Raw genomic sequence first — 19,142 nt, forward strand, 5'->3', positions numbered from 1 at the left:
AGTGTCTCAGTTCCTGCTAATAACGCATGCAGGTGATCTACACTCATTCAGGTTAACTCTTAATGGGTTAATTTTCTTAGAATTTGTTACTTGCTTTGTGGGGCCAAAGAGTCTTAGCTGTGCTCCAGGATGTCAGGGAATGCATTGGAACAAAACAAAATAGTTTTATCCTCAGACCTCTTCCAAAGTGAGCCCAAGACAAGGGCTTGCAGATAGGGGTGTGTGAGGACTGATAGGAAGGCTGGTCTGTGGATGTCTCTCAGGAAAGGTGCTGTTTAAGTGCTGGCAAGCTGTTTGTTTGCATGGTGCTTCAGGAGACTTTGAAGGCTGGCTTGAAGACAAACAACGAAGCACTTCAGAGGTCGCTGTTGGCAGCTCTTCTTGCAGGAGTGGCAGCAGGGGGAAAGCACAAAAGGGATTTTGTTGGAAAACACAGAGTGTAGGCTAGGGACACGTTGGGGAGAAGCTGTGTAAAACAGCCCTTTATCAACTCTTATTCATCAAACTTTCTGTGAGGAGGAATCTGGGGGTCTCCCCAAAGGTGGCTGCATTTTGAAAATCTCAGAAATGTGGTATTGCTGACTGCAGTTGGGCTTTCCCAGTCGTGCTCCCTGATAAAGCCCTGTCTTCTTATGTGAATGGCTGGCTCTTTTCCTTCTCCAGGGAAAGGGCTGGGATGCCATGCCTGCTGGGGACAGCTCAGCCAGGGACCTGTACCAGGGCCTGCACTGCCAACAGCAGCACTTAACGGAAGTGGCAATGACTTGTGCAAAGGTGGATGCTGAAAAGCAGCCACTGTCTGGTTATTTGAGTCCAGGTGGTATCTCTGATGTGGGAATTCTGAGACCTACTTGCTGTGCATCTTCACAAGGTGTTTGTATACCTTTGCCAGCCTTAAGTGCTCAAAATTCGTGAGTTATACCTCAGAAAGTTCATGAGGCTGGGTTTTTTTTCTTTTTAAAAAATTTTTGGATGTATTGTCATGTTTACGAGCTTTTAGGTCCAACTGGGTTGCCTATTACAAGGTTTTATTTGCATCTGCAAATTGGAAACTTATTTTTATGGTACATGTTCTTTTTTCGTACAGAGCCTAGATTTGGGTGAGTCACGTGCCTGCAGGTTCTGAGGCTTCCTGAAAGCACCAGCTGCTGCAAGACTTGGGATGAAACTGCAGGAGTGTGCAGTGCTGCTGGTACAGGAGGCCTTTTCGTTCAGCATCCTTTTGGGTCACGTGGGTATAAAATGGGCTGAATTAGTCTTCTCTTCCCTCCTGACATTTGGCTGGGTGGGAGGTTGATTCCTGGTAGGTTTTAATATGGTGTTTGAAAACATAATTTTCTCTCAGTTTTACATGTAATTTGCCCATATTATTACTATAATATGATTCTTATTCCTCTGGAGGCTGTACAAGTCTTCAGGATACTCTTAATATGTATGGTGGGAAATGGGCTGTTTGCAAATTACTAACAAAACTATAATAATTACTCTGCTTTCCCCTTGAAATGCTAATCTGAAGCTTTGATGACCACAAAATTCCCATGTAAAGCCACACAGATCTTCAGCTGCATTTGTTGGACCTATTTAGATCCCTGCTTGGTGTCTAAAAGAGGCGATAACGTCTGCGAACATCTCTGGCCACTTCCTCCCACACACTGCTCGGTGTGGCTCCTGTCTGCTTGAATATCTATATACAGCACAGCTGTAGGTGTGAGTTTTTGTGGTTTGACCTGTTTCCAGAAGTTAAAGTTGCTAAGGATGGCCACAATGTTAATTTAATAGGAAATACTGAGCTAGTGGTGAATTTTCTAGAAATATCTGCAATGAAAATACTGAGCATTTGAAAATTCATGGGAAAAAAATATACATTTTGAGGACTTGAAGACATGAGAGGAAAAAGAGTTTGTAAACTAGTGCTAATCTTGGTCAGTGTTGTAGAAACTCATGTTTAATAATGATAAAAAAGTTTGCGGTAATATAAAAACTCGCAGTGTACAATTCTCAAAGTGATTCCTTCCTGTCCACTCTAAGTCCAAGCCTCTGTTTGACTCTTCTTCCTCATGGACTACCCTAGTGCCATCTCTAGAAGGCAGCTGGAAGACTTCGTGTCCAGCTGTGTCTCACAGCATCTCCAAAGATCTTTTCCTCCTCTGATCTGAAAGCACAATACCAGTGCAGACAGGCTGAGTCTGAGGCATACTCCATCAGCCCTTTTCTGTGTGGTGAGGAAACATCAGTGAAATGGAGTGTGTTGGCTTCTCCTGGAGCGTGTAGGCAAGCTGTCCTCTCCTGCCCCTAACTTTTGCAGCTGGTGGCTGTTTGCTTTCTCCTAACCCCTTTGAAAATTTGAGTAGGTTCTCTTCTGACAGCTGCTGCTGCTGCTGTTTCTGTAGTAGAGAGCCATTTCAATATCCCTATTATTGTTTTTGGGCTCTGCCGCCTGGATGGAACTGGTGGGAAAGGCGTAACCAGGAGGAAGGAGGTGCCAGCGAGGGAGCAAAAGGAGAACGCTCTTGAGGAGAGCAGGTCATCCTGCACCCTCATTCATTGCTTTGGCTGGGGTTAAGCAAGCTGCAAGAGCGACATGGGAGAGGGCAGTTGCCCACACAAGCATCACCGTGCCAGGGCTTTTCACCCCTTGCTCTGTATTTAACTCTGCTAGCAGGAGAAGGAGTTGTGAGGATGGAGGTGCTGATGTGCGAGCCGGGACAAAGCAGCCCTGGGGGCGGGGATGCTCCGGGATCGGTTACAGCCTTCTCGCCCTCCGGGGAAAGCAAACAAGGAATAAAGGTCACACAAGAAAGTGAGGATATCATCTTAAAGAGAGCCTCTGCTACACAGGATTGTCTCGTGCAGTGCTGCTGAACATCTTGAAAAGCAAACCAATAGCATTAGGGTGGAGGAATTCCCTCTGCATCCCCCTCCTCTAGCCCCCTCAGCTCGGCCTCCAGATCAAAAAGGCAGCAGCAGTGCAGCCTTCTGTCTGCATGAGAACAGAGCCTATGCAGGAGAGCTGCCACAAGGGAAAGCTGCTCTCTGAAGATGCTTGAAAAACAAACAATGGCACATCAGCACAGTGTGAGGTGCTTACCTGGGTCTGGAGAAACCATGTGTGCTTGGGGTAGTGAGAGCCTGCCTTCTCTCCCTCTTGAATGGTAAAACTTCATTTCCATGTACTTACCAGGCCTGGGGCAGCATTTCCAGGAAAGGCAGTTTGGTAGAGGGGGATGCTGCATGCAGTGCAGTGCTTCAGGGATTGCTTTCTGTCTTCTGAGGGCTGAAATGCCCCAATACAAACCATCTTGCAGTGTGCCCTGGGGAGCAGGATGTTAATGGGATGTGCCAGCAGCGTTTTCTTATCTTGAACATGTGATGGAAAAGATTGAGGTTTTTCTGTCCCCAAATTCTTGGCATTAGCCTGACCTCTTTCTGCACCTGACAAAATCTCTCTCAGTGGGCTGGTTTTAGTGTTACAAGGTGATAGTTAAGGAGACCAAAGTGGTGAACAGTTCCTGAAACACACTGATGTGTGCCAGGTGCCTGAAAGGCTGTGTCCAGGGCTGGTTTTGCTCTTGCTCTGTCTCAGTTTCCCAGGAAGCTGTTTTGCTGCACGTCTGGTGTTGCTGACCCACCGCATGGGAAGCCTTGAGCAATCCCACACTGCTCTGAGCATGTTTGAGAAGTTTTGTATGCCAAGATCGCCGAGTGTCCTGCCCTTTGCTCTGCCCCCTCTCGTGTTTGTCACATCTAATAATGGATAGAAATGTGGTGTGTGCCACTGAACACGGGGAATTTGTTTGTATTCCATGTTTGCCACAGCCTTTTAATTTGAAGAGGGAGCGTGGGAGCAGGGAATGGCTAAGAGCACTTCTCTTTGGTAGCTCTCTGCTGTGGGCTAGATGCAGTTCTTAGGGAGTGATGTGAACTTGAGCTGAAGTGCTGGGCTTTGGAGCGGCAGTGGTGTCTGGAGGGGCAGTGCTAAGTGCTTTAAAAGCACTGTGTCTGTTTCAGGCCTTGGTGAAGGGTGGTGGGACAAGCTGTTGTCTGTGCTGTTATCTGGGTAGGGGTGTCAGGTACTGCAGTTTCCAACGAGGATGTTGCCACATTTCATTTTGGGAGGGAAGTGCTGTGGAAAGATCACTCAGGCTGTCTCCAGCCCTAGCCTAGGCAGGTGCTCATACACCCTCTGAGTTGTGCTTGTGCTGCTGCCAGCTGCTGGACTGCTCTGCTGCAGGCAAAGTGGGCTTTTGTCCCTAACCTCCACGTTGGTACATCTTGGGCTTGTTCTTGCAGAGATCCTATCTAGTTAGGTAACAGTAATAAGGTGTAAAAGTGCAAGAGAATCCTAACTTGTGAAGTCCTGATGATTTTTCCATGCTTACATATTTGGTTGTTGAATGTGAGTATCTGGCCCTAATTTCTGTGCACATGCTCTTTGTTCCTAGATGTAGCAGATGTTGTTCCAACAACCACCTCCCATCTTTTCTCCCTCCTTTTTATTCCTTTCTTGCATGTTCAAAACATGGTAAGTAAATAAGGACACTGTTGTTAGGTTGAAGACTTCAGCTGTCTTTATTGCCTAGTCCAAGGGAAAATGGGACTGGTGTAGCTGCGATGTTGGCAGGAGAGGAAGGCACACATAAGAAATTACTTCTCATGAGGCCTCTTTTCCCTTCTTAGCCTGTATCAAAGGGGATAAGGTCTACTTTTGGATACATGTGAGTATTCAGCAGTCAGCAGGGAAGCTTCCACAAGGCAAATAAAGTCCCTGACATATCACAAAGGCATCTGCCTTGTTCTGTACACTTTGTAAGAAGTGTGAGATCTTAAATGAGACATGGAAATTAGGTGAATTGTGCCACTAGGAAAGCATTTTTGAGAAGCACCTGGTTCAGGATTGTACAATGTCTAGAATGGATGCTTTCTGGTACAATTCCCCATCCAAGGCTTGGTTCCATTTGCTTTATGTCAAGCCCCTTCCAGGAGCATATTGCAGAGATTTCTGAAATGATGACAGTCAGACAAGAGTGGGATTGTGGAGCATGAGAGCTTTGCCAGTGAGATACTGCACCCAAGTGAAGGAGCCCTGCTGACAGGGTAATTTCACTGCTGCTGGGACCTGGCTGGCATTTCCAAAGGAAGTTTTGTGCATGCACTGGCTCTGTGCACAGGAGGAACATCCTCTGGGATGGCTGAGGGCAGGATACATGCCAGGATTAGTGCTGCTCATGGGTAAAACCTGACAGTTACCTATTATCCAGAATTTTAATAGTATCTTTAGGGTATTTTTTCTGAGACACACATTTTTGGATGACTGTTCTTATCTTTATTTATGTTTTCATAAGCATTCCCAATATCCTTCTCACTTCCAGCTGGGAAATCAAAATACAACAAGCTTTTATTTATTTATTTATTTGTTTGTTTGTTTGTTTATTTTACCTCATATGGTTGTTGTGGGCTTTGTTATCTCTGGTGCTCTTTGTGTGCCAATAACTTCTGAAGTCAAGCAGTTTAATTGCAAAAATGAAGAAACAGAAAAAAGCACCACACAAAAGCACCAAAAATATATGGGAAAAGCCGCCTATTTTACAGTGTCCATGAACATCTGCTAATGCAACATTTGCCAAATGGGTGGGGAAATTAGCAGGGAAAGGAATGTCATTCATGGTCCAAGCTAGGTATGGCAAGATTTGTGCCTTCATTTTTGTGCCTTTCGTCATCAGAGCTGCCAGGCTCCAGGCACAAGCTTCTGCACTGGGCCAGCCTTGGTCAGGGATAATCTGCCTTCACATCAAACTGAGATTCTTTTTTTTTTCTGGACGATGTAATTTTTTTTTTCTCTTTAAGAATTGGATCATTATTTTGGAATTTAAAGCCTTTCAATAAAGGGCAAGGGGAGGGAGAGTTTGAAGCTGTTAGGGTGCTGCAGTGCTGGAACTTGCTGGCCACAGAAGCTGTGGATCAGCCATCCCTGGAAGTGTTCGAGGCCAGGTGACTGAAAGGTGACTGAAAGGTGAATATTTGTCACAGCCTGGACAGAGCAGAGCCCTGTGTGAGCCAGGTCAGTTTGGAGGGGAGGAGAAAGCTGCTGCCAGATCTGCTCTCTGGTTTGAGTTGCATGTTGTCCAGTTCTTATACTAATATATGATAACACTCACTTTGTTGGTTTTGGTATTATCAGCAAAATGTGTCAGGCATTTTGTGGTAAGATGATCTTGGTTTGACAAAATCTGTGGGGATTTTTTCAAACTGTGCTCTTTCTGCTCAGTGTTTCTGTGCCCTGTGGATGCACATGGATTATACTCTGTAAAATTATTCTAATGTTAAGTAGAGTGTGGATGGGTTGAGGAAAGAAAGACTTTGAAGCAATGTGTTATAAGCTCATCAAAAGCCTGATAAAGTGTAAATTAAAAAAAAAATAGAGTAAATTGTAGACATTCTAATTTGGGATGAAACTGTATCAACATTTTAACATCTTCCATGGTGGCTGGAAAGTCTTGTTGACCAAAGAAAATGGCCTAAGTATGATAGCATTGTTACTTTGGTAGGTAGAGAAAGAAAATTAACATTAAATAAAAATTATTTCTTGCTTCAAAGACCTGATGACCTAGTGCATCATCAAAAGGAACTTGGAGAAAGACCTCTTACATAAAATTAACTCTCTGAATCTGTCTCTTACCAGTCATTTGGGGAAGTAAAGCCACTAAGTGAGGGTGGCTGTTTGCAGCCAGCTCCCATGTCCTGGCTTGACTGCATTGCTAATTGGGGTGCAAGAATGGGGCAGCCTTTTCCAGGGAGTTGTGTGAGACCTTTGTGCACCTTTTTCTTTATAATACACTTTACCCTTTTCAAAAGTAGCTCCTTTTTTTTTTTTTTTTTTTGAGGAAATACAGGTTTTTGGTTTGCATTTTGAAACTTGTCTTCTCTTCCAAAGGAAAACTTGGCACTGTGCACCTGCTAACTCCAGCAGGCATCCAACATGGGCTCTGGAGAAGGTGATTATTCCCTGTCACTGGGGCAGGTGTCTTTTCCTGTGAAGATTTTGATGCCATTAAAGAGTGATGTCCTAAAGGGGTTTGTATTTTTAGCAGCTGTGATTTATGTCCTGTGGGCTCTGTCTTTAAATCATGCCTCAAAGAGGGATAGGTTATTTTACAGAGAAACCCATAAAGTAATATATGCTGTGTGTGTGACTTATATTGTGACTTTCTTTAAAGCTGTGCATTAATTCCTGAGAGCTGAGGTCAGCCTGCCTGTGCTGAGATCTGCAGAATGACATTTCCATACTGGGACTTATTTCATGCTGATGTGAGAAGCAGGAAGTAATATTTACCATATGAAGATTCATAGTACTATTAACAATAATGATAACAACCGATTAATACTAATGCAGTGCATTTAATTTTTTTTCTTTGCCTCAGAGTACTTAAGAAGACCTCCAATCTATAGAAAAAGCAATGAAAGTGTTAATAAGAATTCAGGTTTTGTAGGGATCAGTATCAGCCTCTGGTACATGTACAAACCACTTGCTGGAAAGCTGCTGGCTTTGGAGTTCTTGCTTTTGACCTGGAAATGTACTTGCTCTGCTGCTGTGGAGACACCTCTGCAGGGTGGGGAGGCCTCTGAATTTTCCTGTCTCTGCTCAGCACCTCTAAGTAGTGCTGCAGATCAGGCTGAGAGTGCAGAGGAGGTGGCCGATCTGTGACTTCACTGAAATATTCCCTCCACTCCCCAGTACCCCATGCAGTGTCATAATTTACAGCTCTCCACATTCTGACCAAGGCAGAAAGCTGCTTCTGTGGTGAGGGTTTGTAGGTAAGTTACAGACACTAAAGCTTAGTGCTGTGTTCTTCTCTGCAGTGTTATCCGGGTGGGTCTGACTTGGCAAATAGAATTTCGTTCGTGATGGGTTTAAGAAAATGGTGATGTATCTCTGCTGGTGAGACACTTCTGGAGGAGCCTAAGAAGGCTGTAATTTTTTTCATGTGTAACTATGGAGGCATGCTTTGATATCAGAGAATTGCTTTATAAATGAAGTTGTAAGAAACATTTAAATGTCAAGTATCCTTCATCTCGTTCATTCAAGCACAGAATATTTATGAGGATACTGTTAATAAAGCATCTTTGCCTCTCTGACAGAGACTGGACTTAGGCAGGATATTTGACAGTGGAAAAGACTAAGAAAGTGAGAAAAGGACGATTTCAGTGAGTTACTTTGAATTTCTCTTGCATGCCCTTTTCTTTTAAGGGTTTTGTCAATTGCTCTGGCAATTTGCTAAGTATTAAAGGGAACAATGAACACGGCCCTCTTTTTACAAAGACAAAGAAACAAAGATTTGAAGATTTTTCAGTTTGCTTCAAAAATAGCTTGATGAAGATGGACATTATAGCAAATGAAATATTTAACTACAGTGACCCTCACTGAAGTGATGTCAAGGGTAGTAAGTAATACAATTGTCACATTGTATGTAATCACTCCTTTGTAAGCTACTGAGGCACAATTATTTTAAGTAAATTGAAATGTCTAATAGAGACAATGCTGTTTTTCTTTAGCTATAAAAAGTAACATGAAATTCTTATTTAATCTTTAAAATGTTTCAGGCTTTTAACACTAAGACTGGATAATTTCACTCTTTTGGTTTTAGTTTTACTCTCTCTAGCTAGTGTCTTTGCTCTGAAGCTTTCTCAGGATACAAGTATTTACCAGTTTCCTCTAAAACAATGAAGTTATTAACCACTTAAGGTGATTATCTCCCTGAAAAGTTTAAAGAGGTTTCATTTTTTGAATGGCACTCTTGAGATTTTGCTCAAGTGTTTGTGATTTGGAGTAGCTGCAAAATTGTTATAAGATATATGACTCAAGAAAAAGCTTCTAAAATACCCACATATCTAGGAAGCAGTTTCAGGTCCTGAGTTTCTCTTACTGATGCAGACAGCAAACACTGCACTCCTTGTCCTGGAGTGGCAGAATGGTCTTCTGCACAGCCCTTGGGTTCTCCTTCCATCTCCAGGAATAGGTCAGGAAAAATGTCAGGCAGGTGGCACACGTGCTAGCACAGTCCGGGTTTGCTGTGAGAGTCCCTGAGAAAATGCTTGTGGTGGAGTCTTCCCCTCCAGCCCTGCTCTTTTTAGGCTGTGCTGTCTCTACCCCTTTGGATGAGATTTGCAGGAGCTGAGCCTGAACACCTCTTCTCTCAGAACTCTGGGCTTTACTGTTATGTATGGCATCCCAGATCCTTTATCTTTAACCCTGATGTTCCACTGGATTATTGTATTTCAGCCTTTGAAAGATTTTATTCTTTTCCTCAAACATGCACAAAAATATTGTTGAAAGTTCCACTCATTGTCAAGGCTATTGGTGCTTTCAGTTTGCTGCCAGGAGTGCAGCACAGAACTACTTTAGATAGATCAAGGAACATGCCCAATTACTAGTTAATTTTCTCCTTAGATGTTCAAAGACAAGTCCTCTTGTAGTACGTCAGCATAACTGAAAAATATTTTTCTTAATTATTAATTATTCTAAAGCTCCGTTTGCTTATGAATCTCTTGTTACCCTTTTGAATCCAATTATTTATAAGTAATATGTTTAGCACATGTTCTTGAGGGAACATGGCCCTGTAAGTCAGACACTGACTGGTGTTTTGGTGTTGGTCCATTGCCCAGTGTCAGTGCCTATGAAATTGCCTGAAAACTCTTACAGGAAATTTCCTGAATATACCCACAGAGGGCTGGAAAGCAATGTTGTGTCACAGATGGATTTACCAGGGTCTAACTCATCACACTGCCCTCCTCCCTTTGGCAGCAGGAATCAGAACTTTGACCTGTGACTGTATAAGAAAGAAACATCACTGCCTGAACTTGAAAAAAGGGAAAATCTTAGTGACAATCTTCATAGCATTTGATAGTTTCTTTCCTCAGGGCCCCATCACCAGTGGAGAGGTGCGGTGCCAATCTAAAGAGCAAGTTCTGTCACCTCAGCAGTCCCTTGATGTCCTTCTGGGGCCTCCATCTGAAGGAAGGACAGGAGCTGCTGCATTTGCTCAATAGCAGAGATTTCCCTGTAAGAATCTTGGGGAATGTGTGGACCAGCAGCTCTCTCTGAACCTTTGCCCTTGCATGGTGGCCCTTTTGTGATTCCTGTTTTCAAGTTAGTGTGAGACTTGCAGCTCAGGTGGAAATCTCTTCCCTGATGAGTACTGAGCTGGCAGCTTCTGAGCTTTTGCTATCAGAAGCCAAGCTGATGCTGAGTGCCCAGACTGGGAGTGTCTGCTCTTTACCTGTGCACTGCCTGTGACAGTCCCCACAGAAGGGGTGGGGGCTTTGTGGGACTGCCTACAAAGGCCAGTGCCTGACCTTGATGAGCTTAACAAAGCCAGATCCTCTAGTATCTTAGTGTGACCCTGATTTAACAAGGCACTTCTAAGCTCTGCCATCCTGATTCTGACAATGTTCTGACTAATCAGATTAACCCCAAATCTCAAGTTTATTCTTTCTCCTCATAGGTAAAGAATACAATTTTTCCTGAGAGAGATTATTTTCCAATACCCTTTTATGGGCATGAGTTGAATAACTAAGAACAGTTACGGTTTCATCAGAGAGATGAGCTGTTAAGGTGGAAATTGTTAGATAGCAGTATTGTTTGATTGAAGGGCAGTATATGCTGCTAGGTTCTGAGTTTTTCCCTAAAGAAATCAAAAACTTGTCAGATTTCAGCCTGGATCCTTATTTATCCAGATGGAAGTCTGTCTTATGCTGCCAAAGATTTTGCAAGCTTTTCTTAGAAGCATATTAAAACCCTAGTGTTGCTATATTTCATTTGGCAATAATTATGTCCTTTGCCTCTCTTCTGGATAATATTTATCTTTATCATCATTATTATTAGTTGCTACTGTTCTGCTGGGAGCACTAGTTTGCATTTAATTACAGATCACTTGCAAATAGCCTATGTGGCCCTGATTCAGCAAACACTTCTAGCAGGTGTTTGATTTTAGAGCAAGTGAATGAGCCATTGAAGTTCCATGAAGCCCTGATACATTCTGTGCCTGGCAGGCACTGAGCCCTGGATCTGAAGAGTGTCTCCATGCAGGTAGGGGCTGCTGTGTGATCTCTAGGTGTGAGGCTGAGGCTGCAAATTGCCACACGTGTCATATCTCAGGTTATCACTTGAATGGCTCTGAAGCTGCACCTGGCAGCACGTTAGCATTTGATAGAACTCGAGGACTTCTGGACTTCTTAGAAAGGACAGCAGCTTTTTGTCAGCTTCAGACAAAGTAGAACCCTCTGTCTTGCATGCTTCCTTGGCTCAGCATAAATTTTAGTCAGATTCTCTGTACTAGAAGTAAAACTTGGCTAAATGACCTAGCAGGCAGCCGGATATGTCAGGCACATTCACAATATTGTATAATTTAATTGGCTAGTTGGAAATGCATAATAAAATACAGGGTGTTTGAGTTATTACTTAGCTGCCTATGTAATTACTTCTGTTTAATATTTAATTTTGTTGATCTTTCTGTCTTGTCTTTGTTCCACACAGAAAATAGATGCCCCTTTTTGTCTATTCACAGGCACTGGGCTACTGGGTAGAGGGCTTTGCAGCTAATCTTCCTGATTGTTCAAATGTCACCGTAAAATGTTTAGCATCTTGATAACTCCAAAGCTATCAAAACAGATTGGATGGTAACAATTAAAATTATGCTAACATCACTAAAACAGATATAACAGAGTGATGCTTGTTAAGCACTTAATGATCCCTTTCTCCAAGGAATTCCATTTCAATTTCTTTATGCTGCCTGATTGCTTTACTGCATCCTGCAGGTTCTGTGCACTGCTGCTCTGTGTAATACATATTCAAACCCTTCTCTGTGCTCTCATCATGCCAATCAAGGATGCAAATGGAGTCTGTATGACTGTGTGATCAGAATTTCTTCCTTGTTTGCAAGCCTGTAAATAATGGAGTGAATAAGGATCTGATGTGTAACAGTATAAAAGTAATCAGACCTTGTATCTGGCTTCCAGTAAACATCAGTAGGGCCCTGATCCAACCACTGCTGTCATCAATGGGAGGCTTTTATTGACTTTAATGGGAGTTGAATTAGGCCTTGTCTGAGGCTTGAAAATTCAGCTGCAGCTCTTGGGGCTGATCCCTGGCTGGTGTAACCTGGCTTTGTGCTCCTGCAAATCAGGCAGCTGATCTGCCTCTCCCTTCCCAGGACGTGGCAGGCAGGCCCTGCCCTGAGCTGCTGTCACCCCCACACTGCAGCTTTCTGTGCCAGCCCAGCTCTGGGCTCTGCTTCGTTCAGCTGTTCACTCACGAGCTTACACTGCTCTCTGAACAGTGCTTGAAATGTGTAATTATCTTTGGAAAAACCTTTTACTTGAAAGGAATTCTAATAATCATTATTTTGAACTTCAGGTTTTTTTTATATTTTCATTGTTTATAAAGGAACAGTATCTATTCCTTTTGCTTTACTTTGGCTGCAAGGGAAAAATGAGCCTAATTAGCAAAACCGAAAATAAACTTGGTTGATCAGAAAAGCAATTCTTGCAAATTTTCAGACCTTCCCTTGCAAATGCTGATATGAAAAAGGATAAAAATTTTATGAAGTGTCTTTGTTTGGAGTTTTGTGGGGAGATGAATGGGTGGTGAAGACAGTAACTGTGTGTGGATGAAAGGCTTGTAGAATGTAACTTTGTGGATCATCTATACTATGAGCCACTTAGAGCTGTGATACCCTTCCTACTTCTCGAGTACTACAATGAGTATAAAAGACTTTGTAAACTTCTTTGAGCTGATTCTTACTCTGGCCTCTCTGCTTTGAAAGGATATGGAAAATACATGCTTTGGGAAGTCTTCTGGCCAGCTGAGCTCTCCAAGGATAAGCTTGAAAATATGCTAGATTGATGTTCTGGAGCAGCTCCAAGAAGGCTTGGCCAGTGAGTGATGGCAACTGCATCTACCCTGAAATTCAGGGAGGGAAATGTATGCCTGCCTCTGGGCTGTGTGTGTTTGAGGCTCGCTCCTCGACAGGGACAGCACAGCTGCTGTTTCCTGCAGCAGGGTGAGGGGGATTTATCCAGCTGGAAATCTGGGTCTCCACATCCTTGTGCATGCACAGGCACCACTGGTTGACTTGTGCTAAGTTTTTTTCCCCTCAGTTCAGTGTTGCTCCCAGCAAAGGCAGTGGAAGTAGCTTGGATGTTGGTTTTTCAGCCACAGATGTGTCCTGTGTGTAGGGGAGTACTTGGCTGTGCTGGGAGGCAGGAGACACCCCCAGTCACCCTCAGCAGAGGGGAGCTGCCAGCACCTGGCTCTTGTGTCAGCCTGGGGCTCGGCCGGGCCAGAGCTCGGCCAGGTGCCCGAGTGCCACAGGACCTGTCCTGGGGTGCTCCCCTGGATCCCAGCAGCTTTTCCGTGCTCCTTACAGACCTGTGTGCTCCTCTGGGAGACAGCACCTGGTGAGGTTAGTGTGCCTGTATGGGTCCTGCTGGCAGTTCTGGTCCAGACTTGCGTAGGAAGAATCTCCTTCCAAAAGGTCTAAAAATGTCTCAAAGTTTTAAGATTCATGTGAGAAGTCCCGCTTCAATTTGGCCATTGAACGTTGCTATGAATAAATACTGCTGCTCCAGTTTTCAACAGAAAGGCTCCTTTGCCTGGAACTACCAGGCTTACTCTCCTTTTCAGACCTAAGTTGGAAAACAGGAGGTTCTGCTGGTCTTTACAGGGTTTAATTTCTCTTTTGTTTTATAAAATCCTGTCTTTGGAGATGAGTTCCATAACAACCCCATTTTTAAAAAATGGTGTTTCCCACTTAGCTGTTTTCCATTTGGAGGTGTTTTATTTACAGTAAATTAAAGCAAGAAGGCAAAGTGGGTTTTATTTTCCTATTTTCCTATGTTCTGTATTCATTGGCTTTAACATCCGCCCTCCATCCACTTCCTGGGATCATGCAACATCAAACCACGCAGGAACAAGTCAGGGTTGATCTTTCTGCCATGCTATGCTCTTCTTGATCATTTGACTGAAAAGTATGTGTTTGTAGGTGAAAACTACCACTGCTTTTTCTTTTTTCTGTAGTGACTTTGGAGTTGCACCTTTTCTCTTATGTTTGAGAGTTCCAGTTTGTGGTGATATTTAGAAATAAAGCTGAATTCAGCCAAAACACAGAAGAATTGAAGAAGCCCAGGCGTCAGAGGGGAAGAATATAGCCTGACAAGTCCACAAAGTAAGTAAGGTTGTAGAGATGTGTCACTTCATTTTAATTAAACATCTGTGCATTCTCACCTACTTGTGTTCTGCGGCTTTGCTGGTGAGTAGAAGGATCTCCTCAGTGATGTTGTTTACTTTTTTTTTAATGCATATTTGAGCTTACAAATTCCTTAGTAGCAATTTAACTTTTTTGCATAGAAATTTCACACAGGTGAGGGCTTTTCTGTGCTAGGGAAAATATGAACAGAATTTACATTTGTTGATTTTAAAGTCCTGGAGTGTGGAAGCCTCCAGAACTGCCCATTGGCAATGTGTGGGCAGTTCTTCTGCCTGTTTACCTTCTCATTTTCCACATGATTTTTTTTTTTTCTAGCCAGATATGTTGTTGCCTTACATCTGTTTCCTGAGGAGTTCATTCTCTCTCCCCTCAGCTCCCAGTACCTGCTTGTCTTTCAGTGCCGTGTGGGGCTGTGCTGGCAGCTCTGGTGACCCAGTGTGTCTGGAGCTGCTCTGCTCAGGGTTCAGGCCCCAGGGACGTTGCCCTCGTCATGCCCATGTGCAATTAGCAGCGAGGGCAGGCAGGGCTGGGGCTGCTCCTGCTGCTGTGCTGGCCTGGGGGGTTACCCTTGGGCCCAGCACAGCCTTGCAGTGCAGCCTCACCTGCCAGGCATTCAGAATGTTACATGGACAAACATGTCATGATTAAGTCCTTAGGAGCCTGCAAGGAGGTGTTTTTTCCCAGCCGCTCCTGGTGTGTTGAGATTAAATGTCCTGTCACACTGGGTGTGTGTACACTTCCAGGCAGGAGCTGACCTCTCCAGCGGCTGTAATTAGAAACAATTTTCAGATTTATATGATGAGTTTTATTTCACAGTGTGCACATACAGTCCACCCAGAGAAGTTTTTTTCACAAATTGAACTTGTTCTCTCAAATGCAACCACATCTCCAGATGTCTTCAGAATACCCTGCACTGTCTGTGAGAGCTGTAAAATAACTGCAAGCTTATATATTCACCTTTTGCAGTTATTAAATGTGCTTGACTCATTCCAGCCTGTTGCTGTGGAGAGAGGTACAATATAGGAACCTTGGCACCATGACAGGCAATTAAAATACCAAAATGTTTAGCCATGTATGAGTATTTTCACAAAGTGAGACCTCGAAGCTTAGCCCACTGCTGACATTATTAGTTATTGAATCAGTTGCATGAGATGAGGTTGACAGGTGTAATTATATATTTCTGTGGTGATTATGTATGGCCTGTCATAGAGACCAACGTGCCTGTAACTCTGCACTCATTTAGTAATCATTTATTGAGTGAAGTATTGGAGTTGGCACACCGTTTACAAGGGAAGGAAATGTAAAGCAAAACAGAAGTCCATTTTGAAATATAATTGATTCATTAAGCCATTTATCAATGCTTCATTTTAGTGCAAGGAAATATATCTTTCTGTATTTCCTACAGATGTCACAGTTATTTAAGGATATTCTTACATCCTGACTTTAACAAAAGAATAAAACTCCTGCAATGAGTTCATGAGAAGCTGGGTCTCAGGTCTTTAGCTGCCACATCCTGGGAGAAGTTATGGAGCTTGCTGGAACCGTCTGAATATGGGACCATTTAAAAGTATTTAGCTTACTTGTTAAAAGAGCTCAAAATCTTTCAAAATAACCTCCTTTCTATGCAAACACATGTGTACAATCGTCTTCTTTGTAGTAGCTGTTCTTCAAAATGTGTTAAAAATTATACAAATATTTTTGGAATTCATTGAAGTGAACTTGGGCTATTGCTGGAATTCCTCATTCACTTTCCCAGATAAAAATTCTTCTGTGTAGTGACATCACTCAAAACTTTGCTGTACTATTTCCCATATAGTTTTCCCTGGTGTTTGTGCCACCCTGATGATATGAATGAAAAGTCTCTGTTTCTCAAAGTGAGAGGAGGCTGAGAGAAATGAAATATTGCTCTCAGTTTATTAACCTTGGACCTGGTTGAAGTCAATCAAACAATTTGACTTATTTTCCGTAGCCACATCTCTCTGCAATGCAACTATTACCTTATTCACAGAAGTTTCTATGTCTAAGATAGTTATCTGAGATGGGCTGGGGTTATTTGCTGGTGGTTTTGTTTAGTTTTTGGGCTTTTTTGTTTGTTTCAAGTATAAGAGTAGTGGCTTTTAGTGCCTGCTTTAACAAAAAGAGCCCGCTGTCTTCTGCAGGAAAACAGGATCCATGTGTTCTCTGGTCTTCTAGGATGGGCAATAGGAATTTGTGAATACAAATAATAAAAAACCCAATTTCCCCTCATTTTATAGGATACAAAAAGAGCCTTTTACATAAAACTTCCATTATGTTCTTAATTAACCATTAGAATTTTTTATCTTTGTGTTCAACCAAAAGCTGTTTCTCACAGCTTTTGTGATAGATATGAGATGATATCTATGAGATAGAGAGAAAGAAAGAATAGAGATGGTGAGGATGTGGCCAAATGATGAATATTTAGAAAACTGACCTTGGAATCAGTAATTAAACTAGGTTCAAATGCCAAAAAGTGGATGCAAACCTAAACTTGGAAAGTTTCATCCCAAAGTTTGGAAGAACCTTTTTTCCCCAGTCTCATCTACTTAGAACACGTAAGTTTCCCAGTAGGAAGCATTTGGGTTAATATTTGGGTTAATATCTGGCTTTCTAATCACGTGCTTGGAAAGACAACTTTTGTTGCTTTTCCAGAGAACTTCCCAAGCGTGCAGTAAAATGCGTGCTGTTCCAAAAAAAATATCCTGAATAAAGTGATGCCTGGTGAATTGCATTTTTGTTTTTCTATTACTAAGCTAGAGTTTGAGGGCTTTTTTTTTTTTTTCTTTTAAATGTAATGAAGTTCCATTCAAGTAGAAGAATATTTGATCTTGGAAGAGGTCTCTGGAGATCATCTTATCCAACATCCCTGCTTAAAGGAGGGTAAATTGGAGCAGGTTGCCCAGGATCACATCCAGGTGGGTTTGGAATATCTCCAAGGATGAGGAGAGTTCTCTTTTTTAGGTGCTCTGTTCCAGTGATCAGTCACTCTTACATAAAGGTTTCTTATGTTTAAATGATATTTGCTGTATTTTGGACATTGCTGTGTTTGAAAGACACTGCCTGTCTTTCCTTCACTGGACACCATGGAGAAGACTCTGGCTCTGTCCTTTCCTCCTCCCATCCATTTATAAAAATGGATAAGATCCCAGTTCTCTTCTTTTTCTGTCAGATGCTCCCTTGCAGTGTCTGGGACAACGTAGAGGAGAAATACCCATTTTCTACGTGCCTCAGAAATCTGTTTTTCAGGGGGCTGAAGGGAGGAGCAGGCTGGGGCCCTGTGCTGGAGCAGATGGTGCTGGGGGAGCTGCTGGTGCACTTGAGTGGAGCCCTTTGGGGCTGCCTGCACAGGGAGGGTGGGAGCAGTCCTGCCCTAAGGCAGACCTGAGTATTTATAATGAAGAACAGCCATGGGCATGAGGAGGAAAGGAGGGGGCATCTACTGGAGCTCCCTGGCGCTGTGCTCATCTCCTTGGCTCAGCACCGTGCCTGTCCCGCTGCTCCCTCTGCAGCTTGGCTGCCTCTTCCCACGTGGACTGCACACCTCACTGGCAAAGAGGGGGTCATGGATTTTCCTCATCTGTAGCTTTAATGCCCTCCTGGATAGCCCTAAACCAATCCTGCTCTGAGTGGAGGACAGGAAATAGAGCACAAGGCTTCAGGGGCCAGCCAGGACCACACACCCCCTTGCTGGCATTGCAACACAGCCAGCTCAGGAGCAGCAGTGGCATTTTCTCAGGATAGGATAATCTGCTTTTCCCAGGTACACTTTCTATTTTCATACACTGTTTATTTCTGACTTTAAAGTCATTCTCTGTTTTTTATTCCAGCCTTGACCACGTGGCTCCAGCTGTTCCCATAACTCCCACTGCTGATGTTCTAACATGATGCAGCCATAAACTGGATCTTTCTTTTCTTTTAATGTACTTTTTAATTATCTAAAGACTAAACTTTTGAATACCACTTCTCATTTGCATGCTGGATTTGAGGCTAGAAAGCAAGTTTGCTTATTTAATATTTGCTTTGATTTGGTGATTAGTCTTTGCTCTTAATTATTTTTACCATTTCCACATGAGTGATCAGGAAATTAACAGCTGTCTCACACTTTCAGCAAGTTAAAAACAGCCTATGGTATTTCCTTATTGACTTTTTACTTGGCCCGTTGCAGAATGTTTTAAGATGTTGCTTCTCTTGAGTTTCCCACCTCACAGCTTGAGTAATGCCACAGCTTTTAAAAATGTTTCCCTTTTGACTTGCCAAAGTGATGAAGACAAGTAAAGTCATCCAGCATAAAAGGTATATGTGAACAAAACATGAATGGAAGGTGTGGGTCAAGTTACAATCCAAACAAGAAGAATATTAGAAGCAGTTTTGGAGACTGAGGAGACCAGTCCTGTGGCACACATCTGCAATGAGAAATACTGCCATCCTGGGATCCTGTGTGGTGTTTGCACACTGATAGCAAATCCTCTTTAAAAAGTGAAGATAAATGGCTTGCTGCTCCTTTTCCCACTGGTGTTTTCCTTTTATCTTTTCATTCCTTTTCAAATTGGTAATGATTGTAAATGGCTCCTCACCACAGAAAGTGCTGTTTTCCAAGAGCAGTTATTTGATTCTTGTAATCTTATTTATTAGTTAAATTCAATGAGTGCCCAACCTATGCTCTAAACGCCTTTTAAAAATACACTAATAAACAGGTCTTGATTGCTTTTTGATTGAATTGCAGATAATGATATTTATTTCACCAGTGAGTTAAGGTAATCAGCCTTCCCAGGGAGGCATTTCCAGCTCAGACACTGAGGTCTGCACTTGGTCTGCTTGTAGACATGAGATGAAGATGAGCAAGGTGGTGGCTTTCTCTGTGCT

The 19,142-nt window shown here is 42.9% G+C and overlaps 1 long non-coding RNA gene across 1 annotated transcript in view; it reads left to right on the plus strand.

Annotated features, from left to right (window-relative positions):
* The window catches only part of LOC137482291 (uncharacterized), a 91,580-nt gene extending 74,752 nt beyond the window's left edge, over window positions 1-16,828 (plus strand). The window contains exons 5-6 of the long non-coding RNA XR_011003983.1: window positions 14,072-14,219; window positions 16,078-16,828. This is a non-coding gene — a long non-coding RNA (uncharacterized lncRNA). The remainder of the gene's footprint in view (window positions 1-14,071; window positions 14,220-16,077) is intronic.
* The last annotated feature ends 2,314 nt before the right edge of the window (window positions 16,829-19,142 follow it).

This window comes from Anomalospiza imberbis, chromosome 14 (genome assembly GCF_031753505.1).
Source record: "Anomalospiza imberbis isolate Cuckoo-Finch-1a 21T00152 chromosome 14, ASM3175350v1, whole genome shotgun sequence".
In the NCBI taxonomy this organism is placed as follows: Eukaryota; Metazoa; Chordata; class Aves; order Passeriformes; family Viduidae; genus Anomalospiza; species Anomalospiza imberbis.